The 12,321-nt window shown below is 27.0% G+C and overlaps 1 protein-coding gene across 3 annotated transcripts in view; it reads right to left on the reverse strand.

The window, feature by feature from the left end:
* The window catches only part of LOC129966502 (calcium-transporting ATPase sarcoplasmic/endoplasmic reticulum type-like), a 50,321-nt gene extending 45,296 nt beyond the window's left edge, over positions 1-5,025 (reverse strand). For 2 of the 3 annotated variants that reach the window (XM_056080932.1, XM_056080935.1), the window contains exon 1: positions 4,788-5,025. The gene's annotated coding sequence lies outside the window, so the exon portion shown is untranslated. Of the gene's footprint in view, positions 1-3,491; positions 3,620-4,787 lie in introns of those variants that run through there. The other variant, XM_056080933.1, reaches the window with a different exon arrangement.
* Positions 5,026-12,321: the final 7,296 nt, after the last annotated feature.

Consider the following 12,321-nt stretch of genomic DNA (forward strand, 5'->3'; position numbering starts at 1 on the left):
GGCATAATGCGCACATTTTGTACTTTCTTACAAATGAAAATAGCTAAATTTTAAATAAAATATAATTGTAAATTGATAGACTAAATTCACTGAAATGAATGTATTGTTTTTGTTGCAATATCTGAAAGTCTGGATAAAAAAGAAATCAAATTGTTTCAGAGATTCTGTCTTCGTCTTTTAAATGCGATTCTTTTATTTATTTTAAAGAAATTCGAGTTTCATTTTTATATGTTATTAAGCTTTATTTTTAAAGATATCTTGAGATATTTTTTTAAAGAGCTAAACTAATTTGAGATCAGACTTCTGAAAAAAAATTATTCTTTTATAATCCATGGGAATTAATCGAAATTCCCCGCGAAGGAATCTATTGATGAATATTACCAATCTTTATAATGTAATATCCCGATTTCATTTTAGATTTATTCGATGCAAGCATAATTAACATTAGTGAGCAAATTTTTTACTCAAATAAACCTACAAACTTCGTTAAAGAATTACTCTTCTTTAACAGAAAAACGATTAGACTTTCGGCATTTCATAAATTAAGAGCAAAGCTTTAAAAATTAAATATTCTTCAAAAAGAATTATCTTTAGAATTGGATATAAAAAGATTAAAAAAAATCAGCAAAGTTTAGTAATTTTTTTTTCTAAATCATCTATTCAAAAGTCTTGTTGACCTTGGAACTAAATAAATTAGTTAAAAAAAAGCATTAATAAAAAATCAGAGCAAGAATTCATTTGAATAGAAAAGTGCTTTAAATAGCTTCATTTATATTTTAATAAAAAAATCTATTTTGTATGCAAGAGCATAAGAAAATATGAAATGCTACTTGATTGGAACATTTGTTGGTTTATGGAAGAAACGAACTACATGAATAAATTGCTCGCCTGGGAAAAGAAATAACTCGCTCGCATCGTGCACTTGAGGAAAATTTTATAACTGAATGGACTATCTTGAATAAGTCAGGTCCAACCTATCAAAACAGACTTATATGACAGCCGACATTCGAGTTCGGACTGTTGACATGCAATGCCCCATTTTTTTCCTTACTTCTCTTCGCTTTGTCTGGTGGATAACTTAGTTTTATGGAGGGATGGAAACAAAATTCGCTGTCAAAAAGAATAACCGATTTTTTTTATAATTTTCTTTTTACTGGACGACAAGAACAATCAGATGCATCCTTGAAGCCGAATGTACCTATTCTTTGTTTTTATCAATAAGAGTAAGACCAAATATTGAGTTATTCGAACGAAAGACGTAAGTTTCTATCTAGTATCTAAGAGTCACTGCAGATAGGTTTGATAGAGATTACATACCTACGCATTGTTCGCTAAATATGCCATAAGTTGATAAGTGGTAACTCTTCAGATGGACAAATACAATTTTGTTTTTTCTCTGCTATTGACGAAATGGAGGAGATATGTATGACTGCATGCTATTTTGGAACTCAAGTGTTAGTAGAACTCTTTTGTTATCGAACTTTTATATTTTTTACTTTAAAAGAGCACTTGATACACATAGATATGAAAGGAAATAACTATTTCAAAGTATTTGAAATTAATTGAATCAGTGGATCTATTATCTGATAAATTATAAAGGATAGAAAAATGGTTACTGAAGCTTCATGAGATTTGAAAACGAAATAGGAATTATTGCAACAAATCTATGGTTCAATACGAGCCAAAATTAATATCAAATTATCTTACATAAATAATTGTTTTAAATTCTTCACAATATACAAACTCCTCTTTTTAATTTATTATATATGCATTTAGAAATAAAACTGATTACAAAGTTAGTTGAAATTTAACTTAAAATTGGTTTTTCAACAATCAGCATTAAAAAAAGAGGCAAACACATTATTTTTAATTGAATCAACACAATTGAAAAATATTTTTGGAATTTATCGATATTTAGAGATTGTAGTGGCCATAATTATTTTTCAGCCAATGGCCTTTACAACCTTTCGGAAAAATTGCAACCCTTTCAATGAATAATGTCATGGATTTTAGAATTCCCTAAGTATGTTTGTACCAAAACTCTGGATCATCTTTTAGTATTCATGAGGATTAAATGCTCAATTAATGGTACAACAAAATGATATCCAATCAGCTAAGAGAAGAAAGTTGCAAATGTTATTCCTTAAATTAGCACCATTTAGGGAATGAGGAGAACGAATATGCGTCTCAGCGAAATTGTTGAAATCTAAAGACGGTTGCTACTGTAAACCTTTGTTTGCTTCCTTTAGGGTATAAAAAGATCAAATGTGCGCTTCAACGAAATTTAACTATTTCACTGAGGAGAAATTCAAGATGAATTTGTTTGCGAATTCTATATTCTTGCATTATTAGAGGCAGGAATGGTAGCCAAGTAGCATTTTCTTAAAAATTAGGAGCATTTCATCTTTTGCAATGAAGAAAAGCTTGATATTTGGAGCAGACAAGCCACAAAAATCTCGTAAATGGAGATTAATTGAATATTTTATTACATTTTCTTGTAGTTTTAAGTTTAAAGAAAGATCCCAAATTGTTGGCGAAATATAACTAAAAGAGGCGTTCCAATCATTTCAATTTGAATGGAAAATGAAAAATCTAAACAATTTTCGAATCCTTTTTTTCGAACAGGACTCTGATATAGAATAGATTATATTCAGAAAGCAAGGATTTCTCTTATGATTCGACAAGAGTAGTAAAGATATTTTTAAAAGAACCCATTAAAGAATAAAAAATTTTCTTAGAATAAATATTTCACTAATCAATTTAAGTAAACAAAAAAATTTCTAATGCTGAAATTAATCTTTACTTCTCGATAATGTAATGTGATAAGCATAAATAATTTGGCAACAACAACAAGAAAACAATTTCCCATGATTCCATCGTGCAAGTGAAGGTTATCGGAATGTTCGACAATACTTTCTTAACTTATCGAGTATTATATAGAGAAACGAAATAGATAACTAATTCACCGATCAAATTCAGAATTATTTGAATTTTATAATATTAAGAATAAAGTATGCTTGTTCAAACAATACATGTGGATTGAGAATCATGAAATTTTTTTTATACATGGCATAATCTAAAAGGGCTTCAAGTGATTTCTACTTTTGAGTATTTTTAAATGAAAAAGAAAGCATATTTTTTAAAGTTGCAGTAAGAGCTTGAAACAAAAGTATTCGAAACCCAAAGAATACATTGAATTGTGTTCAAGTAGAGCCTTATTTCTAAATCCATGATTGTTAGTCTAACTGCAAAGGGCTAGTTACAAACAAGCAAGCCCAATTCAAACTAAACTTCTTAGGTTCCGATATTTACTTATACTATGGTTAAGTCGAAAAGGTATTTTATGCTACTAAATTTTACAAGACAGTTCTTCGCAAACAAGTAATGAAAAGATAATTTCAACAAGTAAATTATACCACCTATTAAAAAAATTAAAACGCTTTAAATGCATCAAAGTATTTTCAAGTAACATAGTAGAAAGAAAGGCATACTTATGCAAGTTCAACTCGATAACAATTGCAGCAGGTGTATGGCTTTGACACTAGCAACTAAAAGTCTTACTTTGTAATGGTGGTAGGATTAAATTCTTGTTAATTCAACCTTCTGTTCACTGGTGGCGCCACCTAACTTTTATTTTTAACATGCCTCCTTGTGGGATTCTATCAGAATAATAGGTTAGTGTGTCTAATGTTTTTTAACAGCTGTAAGCGAAACTATGCTAAATTTATAACCCGAAACAATTTAAATTTATGTTCAAAGACAAGGTAGTTATTTACAAGTATAATTAAATTCAATTTTCATTTTAAGTACTTTTACACCTCCTTTAAACTTGATTTTTTAAAAAAAAAAATAATAATCGACTGAGCTATAATTAAAAACAATGTTATATTTTTTATTTGGTTAAAACAGTTTTAAAGGATAAAGATATGACATCAAATTCGTATTTGAACTTTTGAAGACATATAATCTAATGATTGAAAGTAACATTAAAGGCTACATGATTTTTATGTTCTTTAAAAAAAAGTACAGAGATTTCAAAATCAAGAATTAAAAAAAAAAAAAAAACCCTACTGAGATTTCAAATTTAAGAATAAAAAAGACAAATAAAGATACTAAAAGAAAAGAAAATTAAGTTAAATGAAAATAAATTCAAGTAAAAAAATTTGGAGAGAAGGAATAACTTGCACGTTAAAGATCTTTTGAATTAAATAAGCTATTTTTTCAAATACTTAAATATTCTATTAATTAAATTCAGAAGAATACAAATGAATAAAAATTGAAGCCGAAAGACAATTTATAATTAAGAAAAATAGTTCATGATTATGTTTTAAAGTGAATTGCTTTGAAGATTTAAAATCAATTTTAAGTCTTCAAGTTTTTTTCAAATATTAGAACTGTTTTGGTAGCTTCGCTTCAAATCAGAATGCAAAGCATCAAAAATTCATTAGGAAATATCCACAGGTGCATTGCATCCCCGCTAAAAATTGCAATTGCAATCTTTTAAGCAATTGCGCATATTAATCCAACTTAGTGCGATTGTTTCAGGTCTCTTTAGTGCCTCTTTCGTGATATTAGAAGTTATCACAAACAGGTGTCTCTTCAAGTAGAATCTGCAGAGCAAGGTATCCTTTCAGACGGTATTCGGCGAAGTTTTAAAATATTGCACATATCCTATAGTCCATAATTGCACACTCAGAAAAAAAAATTCAAATTGCATGCTAAATTTCATTTGCACAGTTGATAATCTAATAAAAAAATTATTAAGAAAATATAAATTATAATCCTACCTTTTAAGTGGTCCCGACGAAATCCTTTTCAGCACAGAGAAGAAAAAAAAAGAAGATACAAAAAAAGGAAAAAAATATACTTAAAAAAAAGTCGAAAAAATATCTACTGTCGCGCGTGTCGTTGGAATCTTATTTCTTGTTTTGTTTCAACGCCGAACCATCACGACGTAAAAAGCACACGGACACACAAAACACAGATCGCACAGGCCTCTTCTGTGCTCACTGTGAGGTCTGGACCACTAGATAACACAGAACCCTACTATAAGGCTCGATAGTAGCGCCCTCTGAAGGTTCCCGGTGAAGACAATTTCGCCAAGTTTGATTGTGTCTTAATTTCTTTTCTCTGCCTTCTTCAAGGACTAATGTCGGTCCCAAAAGGGAAAGGCATCAGGCTGCAGAACACTCATTAGTGGAGGGTCTGACGTAGGTAGCGAGGGCACGATTTAAAAATATAAAAAGTTCTGCTGACCAAAATTTTAAATAGAACTTCTCTTGACAATGGGAAATGTCGACAGAATGCATCGTTAGAGGGGATTTGTGACCCTGACAACATGTACAGAAAAAAAAAAAAAAAGGGTTAAGAAAATTGCATTCCTAACTATAAGGTTGAGAAATGCTCATTCTTACTTCTCACTCAAGCAAATTAGAATTGCCATCGTTAACAGAAGAAAAAAAAGTTTCTGCTTTCATGCTAAAAAAAAGATAGTTGAAACCAGCATCACGGAAAAATAGAAGTTAAAAATAAAAAATAAATCGGCAATGATAACGAATAAAATATGTTTTGGTTTTATTAAATGGTAAATAATATGTAATAGTTATTTTATTACCATTAATTCTGCATTTTCGACATCTACTCCTCAAATATAAGGGTTGCAAAATTTTTGCTTGTCCAAGATGTTGCAATCTGAATAAATATTTATATCATAAATGTGTCCATTAGAGTGTTGGGTTACCTGTTGGATATCCTTTGCACTAATATTTCGGTTTTATATGTCAGATACTGAGAACAATATTTGCTGAAAATTAACTTTATTAGCTTGATTGTCTGAGATAAACTCAAAATATTTTTTATTCAGGTAATTACAAAAATCAACATTTGTTTTATTATGTATTTCATAAAGTGATATTCATTTAATATTTTGCCATCATTTCTCTCTTGTTTAACAATTGTCTTTGAAGTTGAAAATAGTACTCGCCTAAAAACGTTCTTCGGAATGAAATGTGAAAATATCATGTTTCTGCTGTGCATCATTTTAAAAGGTTTCTTATGACAGAAAGAAGAACAGATAGACAGATGAACTCTTTTTTTATATTATAGACGAAATAATATAAAAAAAAATATTTTATAATATATTTTTACATTCTTATTTTCATTCGAAGTTCAGTTAAACAAATGTTATACAATGTTAACTTATCGCTAGCAGTGAACAAATATTTCAAATGGAAGAAATAATTTATCAAACTTTAGATCATAATCTCACATTAGCTTAAAATTTTACAAATTAATTATTAAAATATAATTGCATTTTAGTTATTAGCATTAACATCCATTCATTAATATTTCTGCTAATGAACTAATACTTCAAATGAAAATAAGAATGCAAAAACCTGAATAAGCTTCCTCTGTTAAAAAAAAAAAAAATAGAACATATTATGAAAAACAGAAGAAAAAATTTATCATCTAACATTTGTTCAATTTTTAAAAAAAATGATACTATATTTGTTTGGATTGGTAAATTCACTTTCATTAAATATACATTTATTCATTTCAGTGTTATATGGAAATCTGTGTGGATCTCTTCCGTAACATTAATCAAATACGAGAATTTTAAAACCTTTTCAGCTTATAAAGACAGAAATAGGCACACAAAAGAATAATGAAAATTATTTTTAATATAATTTTTATTGAAACTTATTAATTAAATAATGATAAATTCAGTCGTATACTCATTTCATTAAAATATCTCTTTTATCAAAAACACTTAAAATCAAAAACATTATAAACAAATCATACGATTAATTAATATTTAAATTATTGAAAAAATACTGAAAAACAAAAATGAAGACCATACATCATTAAATAAAGGAAAATTAGAGAGAGAAAAAGTATATATTAATTAAAATTTATTATCTGCTATGATTTGAAAGACAATACAAACCGAAATTTTACTTTATAAATGTTACACCTCTTCACAATATAAAATAATTGAAGCAACGTGGCTAAAGATGGCTTTTGCACTATACAATGCAAACCAATTATTACATTAAAGTGAATTAATTAGCCTAAATTCAGAAAAACAATTCTCATATTACAAATATTTTATTAATTTTCATAGAATTCATTTAGAACTGAAATATAAAAAGCCTAAAACAATGCATCACTGAATGCATCGAAATAGCATTTGAATACATTAGGGAATAAGAGATTAAAAAGAGATTATATAACTTAAAGCAAATAATTGAAGTTATTTGTTTCACAATTATACTAAACCAGGTCAAATTAGAATTATTTTGATTAATAGTAACAACAGCTGATATTTAATGACAATTAACAAAAATTAAGTGTATAGCTTACGGATGAATGGATTTTGTATCATTCGTAAAAAATTTGTTCGTGAAAGCGATTTCCACGTAGCTATTGAGAATGATTGAGTTGAAATTTTATTTTCAATAATTTTATTTGAATAGCGAACATACAAAATTATTTGAAATCCTAGAATAATCTGTAAAAATAAGTGTTTTTTTTCTTTATGAATTTGGAATGGATAAAAAATGAATTAATAGACTTCTTTTTGAAAATACTGATTTTTTTTCTTGATATTGTTGAATTTTTCGAAAAATTATACAGATTTTTGACTATAAAAATTTGCAGATTCGAATTTTTTTTTGAAATATTTTTTTTTGTATTACACGTATTGCAATGAAATTGGAAAAAAAAAATCATGTAAAAATTTTTTGTTTAAATTTGAGTTGAAAAAAATGTATTCTTTACCTAATTAAGTTACTTTAACTTTCGATATTTATGGATTAATTAAACTATTTTAACCTTAAATGTTTCATTTTAAAGTTTATTTAAAAAATTATTTATAATTTTTTCATTTAATCATTTTTTCCGGATTAATAACCTTTTATTTAAATCTCTATTGAGATTCAGATCCGAGTGTGTGATGTCTTAGCATACTTTGGATGATTAGTTTAACAATTTCAAGCAACAAAAATACTGTTATCTCTATTTTCCACATATTGATATTTTTGGTGATAATTCGACTGAAATATTTTGTGAAAGTATTACAGTAAAAGATTTGGTAGTTGATTTCCAAGATAAAGAGGAGAAGTCAACGCCAGGCTCCAGGTTAACCAGTGGAGTAGTGATTGACTACATGAAATATTTTTTTGAGCACCGTACAGACCATTTGGCGATGGACTATTATATTTATTTAATTTTTAAACGCAGCTTTTTGGCAGATGTTTTTGGATCTTGCTTTTGTAAAATTTTTATTGAATAAAAGTTTGTAAACTTTTTCGTAATACATAAAAAATATAATAATAATAATGCATAAAATAAATAAAAAAACAGGTGGATTAATTTTTAAAAGATCATTTTTGATTTATAAGAGAAAAAATAAGTTTAAAGTATGGATATGCTTCACAAATAACAATAACATAATCTTGCAAATAGGAAAAAAAGGATTATCAGCTATAAACTTGTTATTTTACCAGCAGATGTAATGTCTATCTTTTAAAAAAAATATAAATAATTCACAAGTTTTCAAGCCAAATTAATAATGGGAGCGATTGTGTGACGTGACTATTGACAATGCGTTGTTGTGCATTCAGATAATTTTGAGCCTTTTTTATCAATTCAAATGAATGCTGATAATGAAAACAAAGTAACGATTTTAGATTCTTTATCGAGGATTTTAATTATTCTAAAAACTCGAATCTCTCTGGTCTGAAATATCGTGATATGATAACATTTTAAGTTTTATTCGTCTGTTTTTAAGTTATTTTTAAAAACTTATTCTCGAGAACTATTATATAATGTTCATATAGTAATGTATACAATACTGTCACAAACATTTGTTTATAACCAAAATAATTTAAAACAATAAAAATATTATTGTACAAAAAATATAAACGTATATTTTTTAAAAAAATATTTAAATTACAGTAAAAATTGGAGTCATTGAAAAGATAATTTAAAAAATAATTTAAAGCGGTAAAAAAACAACTTGTTTGCGATACGATGTTCCAAGGTTATTGAGAGGGAAAAGGTAACGTTTTTAGATTCTTTCATAACTGTTGTTCGCCATTAGTATGCAGTTATACATAAATGCATTTACTAGAGAATATGAGAGAACATTTTGGAGAGATCTTTTCGCTAGTATGTAAACTAAGCAACACTGAGGTTTCTTAAAATCTATTCCTTTAAAAGCTAGATTAAAGCAAAATAGATTTCCTATACTACAGAAGAAAGTCAACAGTTACGTCAAAACCATATAGAAAGATCTTAAGTTCATATGCACTATCAACTAAAAATGTCTTACGCGTAATAAACTTCTGACCGATAAACAAAATAATTTTTGTTACAAAAACAAACAAAAAAAAAACTGAAACTGAATCAAACATTTTGTTTTGATTTTTTTGTTGTTGCTTCATCTGGTATGAGAGAAGATAGCCCATATCTTTTAAACAATTACAGGATGTTTTTAAAATAATGGTAAAATATAAGGATAGATCAAGTATATAAAAAAGTCATTTTTACAACGGATTATGCAATCACAAAGTCGGAGGGGAATGCTACATAAGCATTTTGCCTCTAAATTAAATAAAAGAAATGGGAAAATATAAAGAATGTTACTAAAATTTAATGGAATGCAAAATCTAGATAGCATTATAAAATAGTTGAATGGATAACAACGAAGAAATATGTTCTGTTTCAGACGGCAAATACTTTGAATACTTACTTTAAGCACTACAAATGCTTATAGGTGATACTGCATCCTATTTGCAATTATGATATTTATATGACTTGTATATATACGACTTGTAATATTTTTATTTATGCTACTAATGTGTTGTTGTGCATCTGTGAAATTGTATTTCGCAAAATCTCCAGTGAGTATTTTACTGGAATATTTTTGTCTTTTATTTAATTCATTAGCAAAGACATTCCTATAGCGGCCGCCGACCCTATTTACATATCTTATTGTTAGAATTACTTGCCTCCATAGGTCATAAAATATGTCCATATGAAATGTAAAATATGAGACATGTTAAAGTTCGGCTCATTATTTTAGGTAATCCCTAGGTGCTCTAGGATAATTTTAAGCTCACAAGCATTGAATATTCAGAAGTTTATAACTCTTAGATTATTTAGATGAATATTAGAAGTTTTTTACGTCTACTTTATCATTAGTAAATTTATAAATACTGAATGCCTACTTCAACATTTCCTACGCAACGGCTGCTAAATAAGCTGGAGTCAAAATATATAAATAAAAACAATTGCATTTTCACAAAGCTAATAAAATAAAAAAAGATTCATTTTAAATATATCATTAACATGGTAAAACTGTGTTTAAATGCGAATGAAATTGCCTCGGTTTATTAACATTTTCTAGGGCCGTGGGAAGTATACTTCCCACCAAATTTATCAATCTTTGCATGAATTTATGTAGGTTGGCATAAGTTCTGAAAATTAATTTTAGAAAGACAGAACTTAGATGCTTTATTTCTTTATCTCACACAAAATGATGTGTCTTGATTTGTTACTTAATTATTAATTAAATAAATTCATTAATGAATCAAATTAAATTTGTCTAATAAGCTAAATGAATCCCTTTTCTTATTGTAATTCCAAACTTAAAAATATTTTAACATAATATGACTAGAAAAAAATGGCTCTTTAAAGAGTTAAAAGATCACTTTCATAATATCTACTACATAGGGTCGCAAAATACCTAAATCCGCCATTGATTGTTACAGTAAGATATTTCGTAGGTGAGAGCTATTACATCAGATTAATAACTGTAGCTTGAATTCATTCGAATTCTGCAGCACACGAAAGATTCAACAAATACAGACAGTCGACTGAATGTCAGAAATTAATTTTGCCACCAAGTTTTTTAAATTTGTTTTTAGTATTTACGAAATTTCGAAAGTCAACTTTCAGTTTCACGAAATGATTTCACTTCCTTTCAGATCTCACAATTATCCTATTCACTATTGTAAATGCAGCAAAGTCATTCTCTTTTACCATGTCCGATTCTTTATTTTATTTGTTACCGGTTTTGTTTGAAGTACAGATGTAGAATGCCACCTGGCAAACGATTGTGATAGAATTTATATTTTGAATGGAAGCGTTCATTTATATAAATAAGTATCCTCGATTGCAATAGTGAGAAAACATTTATAATGCCAATATCATCTCCACGAAGAATTCAGTAAATATTTAATAAATTTTTAAAAAATTTTTTAAAAAAATTAATAATTTAAAAAAGTAATAAAATTTTAAAAGACTTAAAGTAAATATTTAATAATATTTTTTAAATTTTTGAAAGACGCCAGAAAAGATTTTTTTAAAAATTGTTATGCTTGAATTTGAATTCTCATTTTCAATGAGCAGTGAGGGCATGAACAGGTTTAATAATATTAGAATTAATTATTATAATTATATGATACTAGAGATGAAATACTTCCAGTGACGAGTTTCGATTATTATTGAGTTCTCTAAATTAGTTTGCTTTTCTTTCCGTATCGATTCTTAAAAGATCCCTTTAACCCATTGATTGCCAAATGGTCAAAAGTTGTAGTAAAGCAATTTTTAGGTGTACATATTAAGTAAGTAGAATATATTGTTCTCTTATAATTAGGAAATTTTAGTTTTTATTTCAAAATAATTCAATATTTTAAGACACATTAAAAATTTTGTGCCATGATTTTAAATTTGGTTAAAAGCTAAAAAATTTTTTGAAAAGAATAAAGAAAAAAAAAAAAACAATGAAAATGTAGCTTTTTTTTAACTATTAAAAATATAATATTTTAATCATAAGAAAATATTGCCACAACATAAATATATATACTTCTCCTTTTGAATCTTTTAATATGTAAAAGATATTAAAAAGTTAAAAAAAATATTTTACTTTTAGGAGATATTAAAAAATGCAGAATATATAGTTTGTACCAATAAGTTATTACCTTTTAAGAATTCTTAAACACAGACTATACTTCCATTTTAAGTTCGTTTTTAGTAAATTTTCTTTCTAATTACTTTAAATTGATAATTTCATATTCGAGAATCATGAATATTTATCATGAGGATCAATTTCTTGGATGAAAATTCAAAAGATTTATGAAGTGCTTGAACTAATATTTTTTTCCATTGTAATGAGCCAACATCGCTAAGCCGAAAACGCATGACATACTGTAGAGCATAATTTTTAAGTAATATTTTCTTTTAAAAATTTATTTAACTGTAAAAATAACATGATATTGAGCGGGGTATTAATTTTCGAGTTCATGCAGTTAGGTA

Source organism: Argiope bruennichi, chromosome 4 (genome assembly GCF_947563725.1).
Source record: "Argiope bruennichi chromosome 4, qqArgBrue1.1, whole genome shotgun sequence".
Classification (NCBI taxonomy): Eukaryota; Metazoa; Arthropoda; class Arachnida; order Araneae; family Araneidae; genus Argiope; species Argiope bruennichi.